Source organism: Bombus affinis, chromosome 9, assembly GCF_024516045.1.
Source record: "Bombus affinis isolate iyBomAffi1 chromosome 9, iyBomAffi1.2, whole genome shotgun sequence".
Classification (NCBI taxonomy): domain Eukaryota; kingdom Metazoa; phylum Arthropoda; class Insecta; order Hymenoptera; family Apidae; genus Bombus; species Bombus affinis.
Genome location: NC_066352.1, coordinates 7486535 through 7505847, shown reverse-complemented (window position 1 = coordinate 7505847; position 19313 = coordinate 7486535). Strand labels below are relative to the sequence as shown.

The following is a 19313-nucleotide window of genomic DNA, read 5'->3' as shown; positions in this document are numbered from 1 at the left end:
CTCCAATCGTCTTTTGTTCTGTCTGTATAGTAATTAATATGTTGTACACCTTAATAATAGATGATATACACAATAGACTCGGAAATTTACGAAAATTTTATTAAACGGAAGACTCTGAATTATCCTTTAACACATTCGCTATTAGAAAAACACCTACATTAATTAGATTTAATTAGAATTAATTAGATATCAATCTAATCACGAATGTAAAATTACTCTTTGTCAAGGTATTATACACTTATACATTAAAGAATCAAATCTTATCCTTAAACATCGAATTCATTTTTAGAATAATTTAAATACCTTGTCGGTATTCAAACACGTTTATCTTCTCTTTCTGTTTTCTTACAAATAGCTATCGGTCCAACCCTCAAATTCCAAATTATTCTTTGATCTTTCCAAAGACCTATATACATATAGAATTTGATTAACAACAACCAAATTCTTATCTATCACTAGTAATATCATTAATCGTGTGATTTATTCAAACACGTTTAACCCATTTCTTGGGTTCTTATAGTTACACGTCAGATTAATCAATATATTAATCCCTTGAATTTCGGAACATAGCTCTTTGATCTTCGAAGATACGCTACATACGTGTACATGCGGGCTTATATACGCGTATTCGGTACTCATCGACGTGTCTACACGTAAAATGACGATGGACTTAGCCGCAAAGGGAGATTCGATTGAAAATACATCAAATATGCACAGGGGTTGCAGCGCGTGTAACCGTAATTCAAGGTCCTTCGACGAGGCACACGAGGATACCGCACGTTCCGACGCATTTGCGATTCTACAATACACCCCACATACACATTTAGATCGATGGTCATTCGATTCCGACCATCTTCGAAAATGTAACAGCATGTATACGTGGTGGTTCAACATGATGCATTACATTTGTAACTCCAGTATCTCATATCGTTTTGCTTTGCTATATACTAAGCATCCTTTAATAGTTTTCACATAGACTGATCCATGAAAGTGTTTGGACACATACCGTAAGAAGCTTTTATGGATGTATTGTGTGTGTTTTATGAAACATTTTGACATTTTATTAGCACTGTAATGAGACACGACTATCGCGATTATATTGATAAAATGTTGAGATGAACCTGAAAATGTGCACCACTCGTTCTATGTATATACATATACATAGAAATTATTACGCAGATGTAACTCCCGTATTAGTTACGTTTCGTTACAATATGAACGAAATTTCAAAATGTTATGTACAATACACGTAATATACTTGCATAAAGCTTCTGTAAGTTTTCAAGTGGGTATATTCGCGAACTACTGTATACGCTGTCGTTTAAAAGTAGGATTTAAAATATAATACATTTCACGTCAATTGTAAAAATTCTGTTAATTTTAAATAACTTAAATAATAATATGAATGTTTCCCTCCTCCTCACAAAAAAATATCATCTATCCTACGAAAATATTCATCGAGTAACATTGATAACCGAGAACCAAAACCAGTTATTCTATTATGCATTATACATACGTTCATCTGCTAAGTTCTGGATTCAATGCAGGCGTATTACTTATGTATAACAACTTCACAATGTCAACAGTCTGCGGCTCGTCTCCGGTGACTTCTCAATTCTGAACTGATCGATCCCTGACAATCAGAGTTGCGCGCTATCCTTCACGGTGGTTGACTACCATAGCAGCCGTATTCAAAGCTTGAATGGAATCGAGACCGCACACGATTAAATTCTCCCCAGCCCGTGTTATCCAATCGTCTAAGAGGAAATCGCTTCATCTCTGTCTCTACTAGGAAATGTTCCTTTTGTTGATGCAGATAACGCGAACCTATAGAGTATTATCGAGAATCATAGGTGTAAGACAATCATTTGTTCCTAATTGGAATTTGGTACGATGCAAATTTCAATAATTCGGTGGAACCGTCAACAACGCTTGTTATTGGTAGACTGCTAATCTTCATGCATTTATAGGAAATTTGAGACTACAAAATAATACAAAATGTACATAATGTAGAAATATATAAATTTCCACGGTATACTGCTTTTCATAATACTTGATAAGTGAAATAATTCCTTACCATGGTCTTACTTTTTTTATTATATTCTCAAAAATATGATTTTGCATAAAAATCCGCAAGCCACTTATTGTATATTTAAGACAATTATTCATACTGTATATTAAGTTTTTACCAACTTTACGTTTCCGATGAATGTCTCGTAACTTTCATATACATTTTCGGATTGATGTCAAATTCTACCAGAATAACCACGATAATCGTGTCTCTTCACGGTGTCGATGATTTTGTATAATATAAGCAATATGTTTATAAAAATTTTCCATGGTAAATGTTCAAATACTTTCATAAGCTATTGTATGTATTCTCAGAAATTATCCAAGAATCCTATCGTAATTCGAATCGTATCGTAATTTCAGAAATCTCGATCGAAATGAACACGTAATAATTGAGAAATAAGTAAAATTGTTTGGCTTAAGAGATTTCAACGTGTCTGGTCGATAGGTCAAGCTGCCAACGAGGTATCCAAGCGAGTCGTTGGTAATAATTGACAGAGCAGCGTGATAGCATCATATATTCCGACACAGCGGGGCTACTATGAGGGATTGGTCGACTGCTGTAAATCGCTATAATGCGCCGTCGTCGGTGCACTGGCGCGAGATTGCAGAGGTAACGCTGCATTAACTAAGGAAGAACGGCTTTAGGGAACGAACAGAGACCTCCGATGGGATTAATGTCACTGACAGGGTCACAATGCGATTGATAAGGCTTCCAATTACTACACATAGATAACGGAAAACTCCGGGAATTTCGAATATTAATCTTAATTTAATTCGGAAGAAATTATCGAAATTATTAAAATTCCAAGTGTTAATTATAGTACTGTGGTAAATTAAAAGTATGTGTATAATGCGCAAGCAACTTCATAGAAGGTTAAATTCGGAGAATTTATTTCTAATTAGTCGAAAATGGCATAGCATTAAATTATTCCAATTTTATCATAGAAGCGTTAGAATTTCTAAATAGACAATTCAATGTTTACGCAGATTTCTTCTTTTCTTAAATTAAAATATTAGTTTAAGTTAAGTTTAAATTCTCTTCTCTAATCATGCACTATCATTTCATTATATTATTCCTTATTAATAATAATTCTATTCAGATCGAAGTTACGAATAAAATCTATTACACATCATTCACAGAATTTCCTCAAAATTCTTAGCACATCATTCTTTTTGACTAATAAGCTCGTAATTGCGAAAACAGAGATTGGATAAAGAAGAAATGCACATCTGGCATATAGATATACTAAATCCTTGATTTTATAGTGATATCCGGTTTTATACGGCGATTTCCTATGTTCAGCGGCCCCTTCGTGACCCGAGGCATTTTCACGATTGCTGGCGAAGAAAGTGCGCGCGCGAAGGAAACAAGGAATTAAGAAGGGCGTTGCCGTTTTATGAAGAAACTTCCTTTGCGCGTTTAAGATGCCTCGAGCGACAAGAGAAGGGAAAGATGTCCGGGTTCTTGAAGTTACCCTTTGAACGACAAAAATTTCATTCCCAGTTCAATTTCGCTACCAAATGAAAAACTTGGTTCTTACAATTAAGGGAGATTTTATTCAAACTGTTATTCTTCGAACGTGATGAATTTATTAAATCGGTATACGTGGAATACTTAATTTCGCATACGTGTAAAATCATTTAGAATTTTATATGAATTCTATCAACGTAGAATTCTACTAATTTTGAATTTACTAAATTGAATATTTATCATAACACAGATTATATAACAGTCGCAGCTACGATTGTTAAACATTCAGATAAAAATAAATAAAAATAGTAATAATAAATAAATATTGACTATTTTAGAAACCATAGAAATTTTCCGAAGTAATTTTCGATTTAAAAATTCATGACATTCGTATGAAGTTTTATTCGGTTCGATTAAACCATTATTCTGCCATTATTCGAGCGTAATTTTTTCATTTAATCGATTTAAATTCAATGGGCATTCGAAATTATAAATTCTATCGATTTTATTTCAAGTGCCTTTCGTAGTCATTTTATTTCTATGTCATACTACATAAAATAGCGAAGTATTTAATTAACATGAAATTTCAAATTATTTTCAAAATTCGTTAATAGTTTGAAAATACTCTGTTTTACATAAAATTAAGTATTACAGTCTATCGGAATATCTTGATAAATATCGCGATGTTAAAAATCATGAAACTAAGGTCATTAATAGTGAAACATATTGAAATTCCAATATCATATTGCTGTACATAATAAATATAAAAATTTAAGAATAATAAATAAGTGTAAGTATATCCACAAACAAAACGAGAAGATTTTAAAAGCAATCTCAGCAACCCAGTCAAAGAAGTAGCATAGTGACATCTCAGACCTGACAAATGGAATAAAACGGTATAAAGTCATGCAAGTAGAATAGATCAGCGCTTTACGAGACAAGTGAAACAGTTTGATATACAAACTACTTCAACTGAAAAATATAAGTACAATATTTTTAAACTTACGCAAACTGAATGGAATCTTTCAGTTTATATGACACGGGTAAAAATTGTGCAAAAATATGTGTATACAGACAGCATAAAATATATAAAAATTGTTCGAAAATTGTTCTCTGCTGAGAAAAGGGAATATCTACCACCGGAGTCGGAGAATGTTCAAGGGGAATAGGTAGCGACCTTCATTACGTCTTCTTCGCGTTTAATCCACGATGAATACCGGCGTCGAGGGGTGAAACAAGGAGTGCGTTCCCCGTGTGAAGATGGGTACCTCTGGGTATTTGTAACTTTCGTCGCCGACAGCCAGACTGAGCCACTGACGAATAATCGTCATTCACGAGGTAGATTTCTTTTTAGACTCCCTTCTGACTGGCCTCGCGCTTAGACATCAACCAACCCTTCGAATACTTGAAATATTCGAGGGTTCTCTTCGCGGGAGGTAACGAGAAACGCAGCTCGATTAAGATGTGAAAAAACTTCCTCGCATTAAGAAGAATCTGCGAACGACAGTCCGGTTTTTTTTTCGATAAGAAATTGGTTCAAGTTCTAATTTGTAATTTGTGAAATAAATAACGCGCTGCGTGGTACTGTTGGTCGAATTATGTTCACCGAAGGAAATAAATTCGCTTCTGTGGGATGCTGGAGTTTTGTTATCGACATGAACTAGGAAAAATATGAAGTAATTGGAAATTATTTTTCAAAGATCATGGTTTATCTTATTAATAGACTCCCAGTATTTATGCAATTTCATATTTTTATGAATAAATTTAAGGAAATGGAATCTAGATGAAAAATTATTTTAGTCACTTAATATTATAAGAAATATTTTATGTCGATTAAAACTTCATTAGATGGAATATTTTATTTCAATAAAGAATATATCCTTGTATGTGATGTGGATTTTTTATAATTTCCAATTTTTCTAAAAATGTACAACAATTCATGTAATAGTATGACACAAAGTATAATAACATACTACATATAATTCATATAATAACAGTCTATTTATTGATTATTGAGAATGTGGTATTCCTGTATAAAATATAATTGTTAGTTATCTACAATACGCTTTTATTATAAAAAAATATATAAAATATACGAAAGGCTCGCCGATTCGTCGGGTAATGCCTTCGAAAAACTGAAATTCGTTCTAACTCGACCATCACCCTACATCGCGAGTTTATGTTAAACGAAAGATAAGATTTCGTCGCTAAAGATCTATAATTTTCTTTTATCAAAAACATAATATTGTTTAGTTTACTATATCCATGCGTAAACACGCATAGGATTATCGCTCAGAAAAATAGACGTATGCCAGCCACTTCAAAATAAGTGTCCGGAACTGTGAAGAGATTCGGGCGACTATATGCCGACACGCGTCCCCAATGGTAAAATGACTTGGGCGGCTGTTTGCCGACACTCGTCCACAGAGGGTTAAGTATTTGATATTCGTTCGGTACTGAGAGTAAAGTATCGATTTATATGGCCTTAGAAATGAAGGTTCAGGGTCTGGCAATCGTGGTGGCTATTGTTCCAGCGTAGACTATTTAACATCGATATTGCTCATTGAAGAAACATCTTACTACCTGAATGTAATGTATTTCGTCAAGTTAAAAAGAATACATTTCTCCTTATTTCGAAGAAATAAGAAAGTTATTTCGAAAGGAATTTTTTTAGTAATTTAGTTGAAAGTGAATACTCGTTATGGTTTATGGAGAAAAAAGTTGTGAAAGTTATTTTTTAAATAACTGAATTGTGAGATAGATTGAGAAATTAGAGAATCGGGGAATTAAAAACCCCAAAAATGGAAAAATCCATGAATCATAGAATTAATGAACTAAAAAATTGTACAATAAAAAAATTGGAGTGTAATTTCATTGTTTCCTCTAGTATTTTACGTTTTTGAAAGATGTTTACTTCATGCTGAACAATATTACACGTCAAAAGCATTTCCAATTTTCAAAAGCTTTATAAACTTCACTGTCATTATCAATGTTACACTCTGCATTATCGAAGTACTTTTTATTCGTTTTCCAGAAGAGAAATATCAAAAAAAAAAAAGTAAAATAATAACTGAAACACCACTGAACATGATATGTACCCAAATAAAAGAAAATTCATACAATGTTTCAATTTATCTACTTTTAAAAAAGCCTGAAAATTGTTAGATTTAGAAGATTGCTACTTTAACAGAATAACTCTTATATTAAAATCAGAAAAAAATATAAAAAATATTTGTCTAATCCATAATGCTGTCATTATATCAATTAACTTTTCAAGAGTTGATAAACTACATCTAATATTATCTCGAAGTCATCCGAGAGTTGAGTCATAAATATTCCTCAGAGGCGGAGTAGAATACCACTTGTTATCGATGAAAAATTATCCAACCCTCTTCTAGTGACTCACCCCGTATAGAAGTGAAATACACGTAAGCGAAGAAGTAACAAGAGCCACGTTCTTTCTATGCAGTCACGAATAGAAAGGGAAGGAACAGTTGGTGGGTATAACGTATCCCTTGAAAAAGTTTCACGACAAGTTAATAGAAGACTGCGAGCAACTAGCAGTATCGAAGAAATAGTACGCTTGGTTAGAAAAAGTAAGATTGATCATAATATTCCTAACGACCACTGTCTCAAACTTTAACTAAACGAAGGGCATTAGTTCGACAAAGCTGTTGTTACGAGTAAAATACAGTGTCTAAATCTCCCTAATATCCGGAAGTTTTATTAACCAAAGAGAATGTCTGTTAGTAAGAGACGTATTTTCCTGTCGCAAATACTATTACTACTAGCGTATGAATATTATAGGAGAAAAACACGATAACGAAATTTTTGTTGATTTTTTGATTTTAATATCTTTATATGATTAAACAGGAAGATTTTAATATCTTTAGCAAGATGATTTTGGTATGATATAGTTGAAATTGAAAGCAGCTTGTTTGTAAAGCAGATTACCGGGACAAACGATATATTAATACCTCCTATATTTTTATATTACAACAAGCAATATTTCGATTAATTTGACATTTGCGCTCTTAAATTTGAAATTTGATCTTTCATCCTTAAAATTAAAAATTTCTGGTACAAAACTTGAAACTCGACGACCGATTATTTTAATGTAAAATTCAAAATTATAGTCTGAATTTAAAATTAAAAATATGAGATATAAAATTTGAAATTTGCGCTTTCAGATTTAAAATTTAATATCTCAAAAAGCAGTACATTTTAATATCCTTAACAATTCGGTTACAAAAAAGCTTTACCACGATACTCTTCACTGAATAAGGAGACGCACGCAAGAATATTTGCCAATGTTATTCCACCAACAACTATCTGAATAGGTTAGCCTGAACGAAAGCCAAACCTTCCATCTTGCTAAAGCAGAGAGCACTGTGTCTTCCGTAATATTAAACGCTCCGCGTGTCGGTAAATTTACTCGTACAAAGTTAAAGAGTTGGAAAGCGTACGAGCCGGGGTAAAAGGAGGAAAGGGAAAATCAGGCCAGGTTTGGAATAGGAGAAACGAAAAGAGAAGAAGGTACACGTTCGTCAGGCGACGAAGAGAAACGCGAACTTTGGCCTTAAGGGGTAACTTAACTGTTCGGGCGTTCGCGTGAAACTTAAGAACAGTGTATAGACGAGGCTAGACGAGACGAGAGAAGACTTTGGAGGACCTCCAACTAAGAAGGAGAACCTGGTTACATGGTGCTCGACGTAGCAGAGAACAAGCCGGTTAGGGCTGCGACACATCTTGCGGCTCTTAGCCACAGGCCAAGCTCCTTGCTTCCTTGCCATTGTTTGTCTTGTTACTGACTGCAGAATTTCAAACTCGTTCGACCGGGCGAAATCACATTGTAATCAGAGCTATTGTACTAGAAAATCTTCTACTCACAGCGCTGTTAGTTAACCAACCTCAACACTGCGACACACGCAACTGTACCTCATATTAAACTATATATTGGAATTGATGAGGGTTGCCTGCTATGAAGTTTACGCTTTGGACAATTGTTTGATGTGAAGAAAGATGGAGGTTTGATGCTGTAGTAATAAGTTGAACGATAGAGCAGTGCATCAGGAAATAGGTTATTGGTTTCCTAGGTATTTTGAGTCAAGAACATTCTTGAGGATAATTAAAAATTCTATGTGATAGAGTGATACATAAATTACATCATACAATGCTTATACAATGGCTACAGGAAGTATTTGCATAAAATTTGTATTATTAGCTCTAAATATCAGTAGTAGTTCTTTGCCTGATAAAAAGACGTATTCTTCCTCTGTATCTATTTCTAAACATTGTACAAATGCTGATTATCATCAAATTAGTCATTCCATTTGTTTTATACAAAATTTCTTGGATCTATCACTTTGTATTGTTGAAAGGTAACACATCTGTCCATACAGATTTTTTTTTTCCTCCTCAATTAGTTGTAAAGCACGTTACAGTATCCTCTTATAGTTATCAAATGATATAAAAATCGCAAAATTAGCAAATATAGACTTATTATCTTCTTTTCTCTCATCTGGTCTTCAATTGACTATTATTAAACTTTAAACGTGCTTATATGCGTTCTTTACCTGTGATCTTCAAATTTAATAAACACAATTCTACGATATTACGCGTGTTGTTTTCTTTTTCATCGAAGCATCGTAAATTATTTCACGATTGTCGAGCGAATTGCTTGACTGAATTTCTCTAGGGACTGCCCAGTGGGTGCTTTGCGTAAATAATTGAAAGCAGGTCCACAGAGTTCGACGAAATAAAACGGTTGAATCGATATTATTCGGGTCGGGGGCAATTTCTCAAAGTAACTTACCGTAAGAACGGTTAGCCATTTATTGACGACTGATTCCGCCAACTCGATGCTGGCCGAGGTAAAACAATAAACAAAAAACTTCCAGCAAAAGTTGTCGCGGAAAGCAACTTTGCGTTCTCGACTTTTGATTAAATAACAAACCGTACCGCCTGGAAAATCGAGTCGCTTTAAGTGATACCACTCTATTCAGTAACCTTCGAGGAACTTGCGAGAGTTACAACTTCCCGCAACTATTGAATCCTGTACCATTTCGATTCAACTTGGTGATCGTACAATTTTGTAATCGAATTAATAGAAATCGCACAAAATACTCGTAGACATTTTCAAGTGTGGATGAATCATTCAATAAATGGCAAAAAGTTAGTTTCTATGTAGAATCCACAAATATTTGGAGGCAACATTTTCAAATCTAGGCGAATCGTTTAACAAAGGGAAACTAATTTCGTTTAGAATCAATTTTTAATTTCATTTTTAGTATCAATGAAAAATCAATCTTTTATACTTCAGGCTGCTAGTAACGGCGAATTCAGTGAATTTAAATGCATTTTTCTAAGTAAGTGTTAGAAACAGAAACTGCTTCATATTTTGATGATACGTATGAGAATATTTTATATAAAGATGATATAGAAAAGTATAAATGATAAAATCTTTCGACGAATCTGTTAAAAAATATCTCTTGAAGATGAAACAAGTCTCCATTGAAGTTCCAAATATTCAATAAAAAAAAAACAGACATTATTTTATTTTCAAGTTAAAGATTTCATTTTCCAATTTAATAATAATTTTTAATCTTCCACGAAGCCTGACATCGAATTGTCAGAAACAATTTTTAAAGCTGGATATTAAATGATTATTCGATTTGATGAAGAAGGCCGAGTCGAGCTTAACCACTCCGGCAAGTTTACAGAAATTTTGTACATCGCGAAAAGTTTCACAATTAGTCTTGGAAGTTTCATAATTTTGCAACTTTGGCCGTCTTGTTTTGCTGCAGCACATTAGTGTGCTCGGTTTAATTTATCATTTCACCTCCACTCGGAACTCAACTTTCTCTTCTCTGCCTCATTCTTTCCGTCTTTGCTTCTTTCTACTTGTTCACTTAGCGATTCTCTTTCTTTTTCTTTACGTTCTTTTCTTCGCAGTTTGCCTGTCTCAATCTCGCATGTTGCGCAGTGTTTATAAAAACAAATTAAATCTCAATCTTGGTGAAACCACGCTTGAAAAGTAATGAAAATTAAAAAACGATGCTTAGATAAACCTTATAACTGCGGCGTTATTACAAACGGGAAAAGATACATTTTAAAGTCAGTTTTCCTATAACATATATTCTGTACAACAATTTAATTTTCGATTCTTACGAATTTTTTTATAAGAAAACATGATGAAATCTGTGAACGACGAGCTTTTATTAATGATAGTTCCATACTTAACTTGTTATATACAGTATGTAAAACAGTAAATTGGATGAATTAATCATTCTTTTATTATCGTTCGCTAGTTTATCTTTTTGTTTAATCAGTCTTTTATGCCATGTTTTTTAATTAAGAAAATTACACAATTTTAATTTGTACGTATCTTCTGTTGTGATCTTACATATGCCCTGCTCTTTCGTCTTCTCTTTAGATTCATTTCTTTGTACAAGATCGTCTATCGTTATTATAATATCGGGCTGTTTCAAGAATGACACGGCTAAGAAAAATGAATTTTTCAAGAAATGAGATTTTAATGTAAAAAATGATTAATGGTTCAATGATTTAGTAATGAAAAATTTTCTTTCCATTGCGATTTAAATAATATTCCTTGGATTTTATTATAAATAATACAATTCATTAAATAATTATTATATTGTCATCCTAGGAAATAGCTCATTTTTCGAGTTAATTTATTAGATTTAATTAAAAATGTATCGTAAAGTTCTTCACAGATTCAAATTTAATTTTATAACTTCACTTTTTCTTGAATTTTTTCTTTCCTCCTTTTGAAAAATCTATTTGAAGAAAAAATTACAAAATAATTCCTCGCGCATTCGTATGTTTCTTGTTATCTTGCATGAAAGACGCAGGAACGTCTTTTTTAACATAATTACATATTTAGTGCTACTTCAGAACTGAAACGTGGAGTGCACGTCAGATGTTAGGCTTCTTCCAACGTTCTTCGGTAGATGTTTGCCGACGACACGTAATTTCAGCTTGTAGTGTTTATGTTCTTGCGATGGCTGATGTTTCACGCGATGCTTACGCTTAAATACACTAACATTATCGATTTCTGTCGACGCTCTAAAACTATGAATGTGCAATGTCTATTTAGTCGCATACAACGAGTAAATATTTTATTTTATTATCGTAAATTCGGAAATAAGATTGTTACATTTTTCTGGTAAGGAAAGGCATCGTTATAGAGATATAAATTCTTATTATGTTAGAATCGTGTTTGCGGGTAATTTGTGTAGTTATCTACCAACAAGAAAAAATAATATTTTCCAATGGTTTACTCACAGAACTTCAGTAGTCTAATTGCAAGTGAAATTTCTATATGTATTGCCGTGCAGTTCACTATTGTTTCCATTATCATTTATCATTAGCAATAACTAGTCAGATATAATGTAAAGATATAAATATAAAGACTACGCCAAACATACACCGCAATGTGATGAAGGTATTGATAACGATTTTGACTATTCCCTCAAGTTTGGGCAACTAAATTTAATAATATTATAATGTGTAATGTATCTTTAATTAATGTATGAAAAGTCACGGAGATAGTTCTCGGTACATTTTTTAAAATTCAGTTTAAAGTTGATGGACATTTAAACATAAAAAATTAGGATGTTAATTTTGTAAAAAGAAATTACTTGCCAGTATGGAGGCATGATACTAACCATAACTTAAAAAATCAAATTAAGCATATAAAATCGGTGAATGAAAACGTTTATAAAAATGTGCCGTAAATTGCAGTAAATTTCTAACATTATTTCTGACAACAAATCGGCAAATTTAATAAAAATTACGAGTAGTATTAAAATCTACGTCCACTTCTTTGTATTTTGAGATATAAAAAGTTATCATTCATAGGCTTCAGTGTTTGGACTTTTATCCATCGCCTGACATACTGTGAAAAAGAAACGTTGTTTACGCCGACAATTTATAATAGTCACATAGAAAATGATCTTACCTACCAGGTATTATAAGAACACTATATTTCATATATTTTATACATTTTTTCATATTACGTGCATTTTGTGGAATGCTACATTCTCGAATTTCATATTAAATGCGTAAAAATCCGCAGCTTAATAATAGCAAATGTAAAATATTTGCATGTATTATATGAAAATTGACTCATCTTCCACTATATTCCATCCAAAGGTAGACACAGAAATTCGAAATCTATTTCCTCGATTCGTATTCCGTAGCCATTTCGCGGCCAATGCTACAGAAGAAGAAGGCCTGTCTCGAAGATTCATAAAACGAGGAACAAGCAGGTTACATTTCCCACGGGAGACGGTATTCTCCTTTCATTTTCAGACTTATTTCCATCCCGGATGGAAAGAACCGGGAGTGGAGGTGTACCACTCTAAGACAGTCCCGAGTAAGTTAGTAGGAGCCCACAGGGATTGCGGGCTTACTCTGCCATCATTCGTTCTGCGACGCGGAAATCAATCTCAACAGCTTCTTCGTATCAATCTCGCATCACACCCGAAGCATACCCGGTCGTATCTTCGGAGTCACCGTTCGTCTCTAGGCTTTATCCTTTTTCCAAGAGGGAAAGAGATTACGTTGAAAATATCGTGGAACTAAACTAAAGAGAGAAGCCAGCTGGTCGATTCGATAGCGGAAGCCTGTCGAAAGCTGAGGATGCTTGTCTGGAAAAACGATGGGCATATTGGCCGGTGTGCCGTGGCGAATCAGTTTCCGCCAGGAAACTCTGCTGAGAGAAACATCAATTCCGGCTGAACGCCGTGAATACAAATTGCACCATCTGACGCTCGTTAAGAAGCCGTGAAACCAGTAGATCGTATTTCTTTTCGCTCCTGATTTAGACAGCGTTTCACGGCTGTTTTAGAGTTTTAAGCTGGGTCAGTGGGACGTGATGTTAAACGAAATCGTGATACGAGGAAATTTGAAGAGCGATTAGTAGCTTTTTTATTTGTCTTTTGATAGATAGCTGAATTTATATGTGCAACTGCTTTATAGCGTTATGTAAATTCTGCTGTAATCGTATTTTTCTATTATCAGAAAAATACAGGAAATTCGAATAGAGATTAGTAGATTATTTATTTGTCTTTCGTGTTTTTAAACAGATATATGTAGATAGTATAGCAAACAATGAAATAGGTAGCTGAATTTGTAGTACGTGGAACTATTTTATAGTGTGATGTAAATTCTGCTATAGTCGTATTTTTCTATTACAGCAAAATATAGTCATGAGATATGTATGGACTTACAGACATCGTCGACAGGCATTCTGCATACGAGATTTGTAGATGTCCACAAAGTTCTGTAAAATATGGACGCAACATAATATACGACATGTACAATATAATACTCCGCATACAATATCCATAGACAATGAATGCGGAATGTCTGCAGATGACGTCTGTAAGACTGTACATATCTATAGTCTTGCAAGTAAGTAGATACATGCTGCATAATTTTAAAGATTCATCTTGTGACATTAGTCAGCAGTGAGTAATAAGGGGTTTAGATGGAAATTGTATACTTATCGCGTATCTAATTTATGTGGCGTGCCTACATTTGTGTGACATAGAAATTTTTATAAAATTTAAATTTGTATGGTTTGCAAAATTTTACCATTATGCTTTAAGAGTTTTCCATCAGAGAATATCCTAAGAGTCGATACTTTTAATTTATTTCCTTAGTCATTCTTCTAATCGAAAATATTCTACGGAATCTAACATTTTTAACAGCACCATATATTTAAATTCTTAAATGATGTTTAGAACGAACAATGAGTTAATTCAGTAAGACTGAAATATAAAAAATTCTTAGAAGGAAGGAGAACAAAAATTATTTTCAACCACTATTAAACCGCAAATTTGAACTTCCTTAAACGTTTGAGAAAAATTATAAGAATCGAAGAAATATTCACTGATTAAAATAGTAGTTAAATTATTGGTATGGTAAATACAACGTAAAATTTAATACAGAATACAATACACTTCTATAGTATATTTTTCGTTCAAAGTTGTATTCTATACTCCTTTCAGTTTCAATCAACGGAAGCCAACCTTCTTCAATCTTATATCATTCAATACTTGCTGTATCCCAAACTTGTCCGATAAAAAAGAGAGCTGATAAAAACTTCAAACATAACTATTCCGCACTAGTATGACTTAAGCATATACGATACATCATTCAACATATAAAAATCATGCATCATTCATACAAAAATTTACGAGCACCTTTGATATTTGCGCCAACCACCACGAAGGAGCATAATATACAACATTGTCCAATATTGAGAGAATATACAAAGCGTCCCAAGGTTTAGCAGCCAATCTTCGTCAATATATTGTTGTATTTATAATAAAATTGCGAAATCCGAAGAGAACAATACCATGGCTCCTAATATCGCCTTTATTTACACGTCATTGGACTTTCATTTGTGGATAATTTAAAAAAACATAAAACACACTGTAATTTTACAAAATTAGATTATAATTAACAAGAGCATTGAACGTATAACATTTCTATTATCAATGTGTTTATGGGAATTGTTGATGGGAAAGTTACTAATATACTAAGTTACATATTAATATAGTATATAATACACGCTATGTGCTCATATTATTAATTAATTTATTGAATAATAATATTATTAATATTATTAATGTATTATAAATAGGTTACCAGATTACTAATATATAATATCAAACTAAAAGCTACATTCATATATCTACACAGATACAAATTGTAAACTTTCTTCTATCTGCTATCTATATGACAAAGTTTAGCTATTAAATCCAGAAACATGCTATATATTCGCGCAGACTTCATGCTCGCCGACAAAAAGAATAAAGGATCGATTTGGACCTATCGCAAAGTATTAGTTCGCTCGATGATATGGACAAGTTAAGGAAGATAGTAAAAGAATATTGGAGTCATGACGATTGAGCGGAACACGAATACTTGGACGGTTTAGTCGGTCTTCAGGCGAAAAACTGATTCCTTTCAGCGCCGCTGTTTCACGTTAACTTCGAAAAGTGAACCTTTCATAGATTTTTCTTGCCAATGGATACCCGCTCGAACGTACAAACGTAAGGAGATCGATTGCCGCACCGAAAGTGGACGGAGATTGAATCAGCCAGCAAAACGAACAAATCGTTTGTAGCACTTTTTGCATGACCGACTCTTGTGACTTGTCGCATTCTGAATCACGAAAGAGAAGACCGGCAAGGAGAGCTCCTTTTGCCAGTATTAAAGGGCTAACAGGTTTGAGACAGATCTACAATGGAACGGTTTTGCTTCTCTTTAGAGATTTATGCTGAGTGCTGGTCTTTTGTCGTCCTTGCTTTTTAACCTTTTGAAAGACAAATTTGTTAAAGGCAGAAGGAGAATATTAGAGTTCTTGTTTTTCTGAGAAAAATAACGTATATGTATTATGCAATCATTACGAGGTGATTAATAATGATCATATAGATTATATATTAGGAATATAGGAATTTTTGCTATTTCATCGAGGATTTCATACGCTCTAAAATAATTTTATTCCATAAAGATAATCGCATAAAATATAATATAATATCACGTAATATTATATAATAATTGTGCATAACTAATGATAATATAATTGCATGAAAAATTCGAATCTCTTAATGTAACTAACCCAAACCTAACGGAAGCATCGAGTTAATTACTGATACACCAATAAATTTTAAATACTAGGCTATTTAAATGTTAACAAATTGCTATTACGCCTGAGAAATACGCAGGGCTAATTGAAAAAACAGTACTACTGAAAATAGATGAGTCCCCTTGCAAATTGATACTAAAGAAGTAACGACCAGCAGACGTCTCGTCATAGACGCGGACGTTTTAATTACGAAGAAGAATAAGATACTCTGCTTCTTCTTTCTTGTTCCAACAACGGAATCAACGTCAATCAAGGAACTCCGTAACACGTTCAACGAACACGGCCCCTTCGTTTAATTAAACCGTGCTAGTACGGTCAGTAGCATCAGTGATTACATGAAAACTAAATGTAGAAGCTAACCCATACTTCATTCTCTATGTATTTTCAGTCTTTCTACTCTTAATAATTCTGTTTAAAGAATTTTCACTCGTATATTTTATAAAATTTAAAATAACGGAAGCTGTAAACAATATTATTAGATTTTTGTTATTAAAGTGTTATTAAAATTGTTAATCAATTTAATTAAATATAAATCCTACACATTTATTTTTGTACTTTTTACACTCTAACAAATATTTTCTCCCGTACTATTCACTATAAAGTTTGCACGTGCATTAAGAAGACTTTTATTTACGAAACACGTGTAATACACGTATCAAATGATTAAAAATATACGACTGATTATTTGTTTTCATATTTGCGTACACGGGTATAAGAAATCTTCATTTTGCCTATAAATACATAATTAAAGTGAAATATAAAATTGTTTGTGAAGAAGAAAGCAAAATAGAGAAAGAGAATATTGTTATCCCAGAAAGATGGCGTCTATTAGAACACACAGAAGCATTAATATTCTCTTTTATTAAATAAACTTTTCTAAAATATACTATAAATATAAAAATAAAATACATATAAAGAAAGTAGTCAAAAATTATCATTTCTCACCACTAACGTGCTTAAAATAATAATTTCTACGTCTCATACTAATTTTCAGCAATCCAAGGCAATGCTAATTAACAGCAATTTTATTGTTACAGTGTCATTAATCGTTACTGTACTAAAAAAATATTTTCTAATTCTGAAGAATATACTACACTCAAGAACATGTTTATTTTTATAAACACCATCAACATGAGAAACCGAAAAATGCAAAAGGAAAGCTGTTCCGCCATTATTCTTATCTTAGAGAGGTTAAAATTTGCTAAAACAGCAGTGGCAACTTGTCTGCAACACGTCAGACGAAGGAAATCCAACCGTGGGAATTCAATTAATTCTCCCCGATATTCGTTCACTTTCGTCTTCGCCCGTTAAAATACACGAACGATTGCAATCGCTTGTAAAAGTTCTTTTTCCGCCGTCGTCTTTTCTTTATCTCCTTTTTTTCCAATCTAGAAGTAACCAGTGAGTTCGTTCCTTTATTTAAGGTCCATTGGTATTCTGAATTTAAAAGAAAAGCGGAGAAAGAAGAGAGAGGAAGAATGAAAGAACGATGAGGAAAGAACGGTTCGCGAGGATCAAGAATAGCGTGGATCAGAAATCGGAACGAAATCTGGATAATAGCGAATCGTTGAAACTCGTGGCATGGTCGGTACAGTTGTATGCAAATGAACGACATACGTCATCAATATGCACCTAGAAGTTGAATTATTACGTGGATGAAACGTTTCTCATGGTGATTTCCAATGAAGTTGAATTGGGTCATTGATTTGACGCATTACAAAGTTATGGTATTTTGTATCCGTTATGCTTAATAATACTCAAATGGAAAATTACGTTGCTTGTATAAACGTAAATAATAGAATTATGTCGTTTATTAGTGTTTCGAATCGCTATTCTATCCAATTTATCCTGCTTTGGAAATGTTGTGAATATTTTACGTTTTCCCGAGTAGTAGTGTTAGGAAACTAAATTCATGATTTTTTTTAGTTTTATCGGTTTTATAATGCCCCTTTCCTGTATTATAACTATTCCTTGAAAAACCGTGCTGTTTTGTAGCTTTCCAGCATAACAAAGGTAAGCTAAACACCGTACAATTGGAAGCTACAGAAACTCTTGATCTAATATTAGATTAGTGGTAAAGTGGAAGGATGTTGATCTTCGGTAAGGAAATAGGTGGAACCAACTATGTTGTTCAACTAAACATTCAACTGTACTTATGCTCCAATGTTCGATTGACTAACTATAAACTTACAGTTATAAAATATCGACGTTTCAAACTCTGTATGAAACTACCCTACTTTTTAAAATAGACAGTGAACGATCGTAAGAGAATCGTAAAATAAAAATCTTCTAATTAATACATAAAAAGCTTAAATATATATTTGCTCAACTTATCTACGTTAAAATCTACTTAAAAATATATACTATATATACACTATGTTTGTCGGAGTACTCATAAAGAGTTCGAAACTTTCCAGTCGGATTCGAAAACATTTGCATTACGCTCAATCTTTGCATTTCTAATATTGAATCTCGAACAATGGACTATAACTTTATCATTTCAACTTTATCATTTGGTGTACTATTTCAGCTGTACGTTTGTCGAACAACTAACTTGGACTAAGTGTTATCGAAGGACGTTTCATCGTATTTCATGTGGCATTTAAATCCTTCGCAAAAATGGAAAAAATTCGTGTCTTATTTCCTCGCTGCTTGCATCGTCTACGATTTCAATTTATTAATCGAGAACAACCACACATAGAAACCAACCTTTCCTTTTGTCAACACGAAACCTCATTACCGACGTGGAATGCTTGGCGTGCAACGCGTCTAGACAAACCGAATAGTATAGATGACAGGCGTCTGATGCGGATAGACCGCGGAAGAGTAAATTTGTGAAGCAAGCAAAATTTAATTCGCTATTCAATGCATGGGCATAACGTGTGTCATCTATCATATACGTTTACGAAGGGAGAAACCGCTTAACTGTGTCGCCCGCAGCTTTTGACACATTCCTTACTGATCCGCGTGCCTTTGTACCGTATACGAACCCCTGAAAGCCTGCTTCGCGATACCGGCATGATCGATGTTGAAGATTTCCGCCAACGCGTAGTCACACAATACCTAACCATTGCTGTACGCGTT

The 19313-nt window shown here is 33.3% G+C and overlaps 1 protein-coding gene across 3 annotated transcripts in view; it reads left to right on the top strand.

Moving 5' to 3' along the window:
* Positions 1–19313, top strand: part of LOC126920004 (fasciclin-1) — a 382295-nt gene that overhangs the window by 247530 nt on the left and 115452 nt on the right. The gene's annotated exons all lie outside the window — the stretch shown is intronic.